The sequence below is a fragment of the Otolemur garnettii genome, unplaced genomic scaffold, assembly GCF_000181295.1.
Source record: "Otolemur garnettii isolate 467f Iridium unplaced genomic scaffold, OtoGar3 scaffold00002, whole genome shotgun sequence".
NCBI lineage: Eukaryota > Metazoa > Chordata > Mammalia > Primates > Galagidae > Otolemur > Otolemur garnettii.
In genome coordinates this window covers 54,868,629-54,871,211 of record NW_003852397.1, presented here as the reverse complement: position 1 = coordinate 54,871,211, position 2,583 = coordinate 54,868,629, and the positions used below count along the sequence as shown (strand labels likewise).

Sequence of the window (2,583 nt, the reverse complement as noted above, 5' to 3'; positions counted from 1 at the left end):
AGTATCTGTTACCTCTTCCATGTTGTGTTGGTCAGACCCAGTTTTCTGACCCCACTGTAAGGCAAGGAGACTGAAAAATGGCTTCTGTGTGTTCATGAAGAAAACACAGATGGGATTGGTGAGACCTAGCCAATCTCTGCTACCTTTGGCTGCTTCCAGGCCAAGAGTACTGACTCGCCAAGGAAAAGGTGTAAAAGAGATATATATTTTGGATTTTATAAATCCAAATAATATAGTGTTACTTGTTTAAAAAACTCAATTGAAGGGGGATGATACAATTATGTTTCATCCATACTATGAGATCTCACACAACAGAATGATTGAAGTAGTTCGGTACATATTAAAATAGTATGATCTATAATTAAGGTAAATAAGCAAGTTGTATAATAGATTTCTATGTGTAAGTAAATATATAGAATAAGGTCTAGGAAGTACATGGAGGTGCAGTACATGTTTGTTTTATGTGTATTGTTTGAATTCCTTATAAGGAGAAATGCTCTATAACATTAACAATGTAAATACTTTGTATTTATTATTTATTTATTTATTTATTTATTTATTTTTGGCGGGTTTTGGCCAGGGTTTGAACCGGGTTTGAACCCACGGTCCCTAGTGTATGGGGGTGGCACCCTGCTCCTTGAGCCACAGGCGCCACCTAATACTTCGTAATATTGCTTTGTAATAACACTTTGTAATATTTACTAATGTAATTAAACTGTAGTACCTATTACCTCTTCCCATGGGGGCTCATAAACATAAACCTGGGCTACATTCAGAATCAAGAAAATTCAAACTAAAACATAAATGGGATATCATTTGACCCCTTAACAACAGGCAAAAATTAAAAAACCAGATCATAAGTAGAGATGAAGAACAACAGAAACTTTTATCCTCTGCTAGTATGAATGTAAACTGATGCAAATTTTTTGGAAAACAGTTTGGTATTACCAAGCAAAGTAAAAACTGTCTTCCCCTGCAACCCAACAATTCCTCTCCTAAGTATATATTCAAAATAATTTTTGTACATGTATTCCAAGACATATACGGGAAAACCTAATTAGCATGTTTAGTAATGGCTAAACAAATGAGTAAAGGAAACAACCTAAATAGAATGTAAAAATATTCATACACTAGATATCAGGCAGCAGCAGAAATGCGCTACAGCTATAGAAACAAAGTAACCAAAACTTACATGGACTGTGATTGCATTCACAAAAAATATCAAAGAAAGTATAATTGAATAAACTTTTATTCAACTCGTAAAAAGAGCCAGGAAACAAACAAACAAACAAAAAATCAGTTTAGTGATTAGCTATAGGAGGAAGAAGGGGGTGCAGCCAGAGCAGGGTACACAGAGGACTTAAAAGATACAGGTAAGGTTTGGCACCTGTGGCTCAAGCGGCTAAGGTGCCAGCCACATACACCTGAGCTGGTGGGCTTGAACAGAGGCCCCCCAACAACAATGATGGCTGCAACCAAAAAATAGCCAGGCGTTTTTATTGAGACAGAAGGATCTGTCTCAAAAAAAAAAAGATACAAGTAATCCTCTATTTCTTTTGTTGTTGTTGAGACAGACCCTTACCCCACAACAACCTCAAATTCCTGGGTTTAAAGCGATCTCCTCTTACTTCCGCCTCCTGAACAGCTGGGACTACAGGTACCCACCACAATGCCCAGCTAGTTTTTCTATTTAGCAGAGACAGGGGTCTTGCTCCTGCTTAGGCTGTTCTCAAACTCCTGAGCACAAATAATCCATCCTCCTCAGCCTCCCAAAGGGCCAGGATTATAGGTGGGAGCAATCGAGCCTGGCCTATTTCTTTTTCTTTTGTTTTGTTTTTGTTCTTGTTGTTGTTGTTTTTGGTTTTTTTGCATGTACTTTTCTTACTTTATTAAATCTTATATTCTTTAAGGGACAAACACACAGACAAATGGGCTATGGTGAAGAAATCTTAATTTTATCACACAGTTAAGGAACCACTAAGATGCCTCCAGGTATTATCTTCAGTAGTGTTTCTTATCTTTGTTCTGGGACGCCAGGTAATATTCAGCCCCTAGAGCTACCATAGATGCAGCAAATCCTCATTTGAATCCTTTTAATAATGCACCAACAAAGGAAACATTGTTTGCATAGCCACCTATGTACCTTCAAGTTTCATTCCAGCCCCATGGATCCCTTAGCCCTTATGCTGCCAGCTTCTTTTGGACAGCTTGTAATGGTGTCCCTTCTATCTTCCATTGTTTATAATCTGGAAGTTCTGTTTTACTATGTCCATGTTCATGTCCTTGAGCCATGTCTCTTATTCCTAGTCAAGAGGTTTCTCACCAAATCCATAATTTACCGTCTGGCAGCCTGACCTCTCATGACACTCAACACTTCTTGGCCTATTTCTTAACCTGACTGATAAGTACACAAGTGCTCAACTCTTCTTAGGGGCATATGTGCTCATTCTATTTCATAATTTAAAGTTTGATTTCTCACATTTTAGTTATATCAATAGCATGTCTGGCTCTCCCATTCCTACCCATCCCCTTTCACACTGAGAGGACTATAACACCCTTCACTTGAACCTCCCATCTCACTGT

At 38.1% G+C, this 2,583-nt stretch overlaps 1 pseudogene; it reads right to left on the bottom strand.

Annotated features, from left to right (window-relative positions):
* Positions 1 to 2,001: 2,001 nt before the first annotated feature.
* On the bottom strand, positions 2,002 to 2,292 carry LOC111725270 (annotated as a pseudogene).
* Between the last annotated feature and the right edge of the window lie 291 nt (positions 2,293 to 2,583).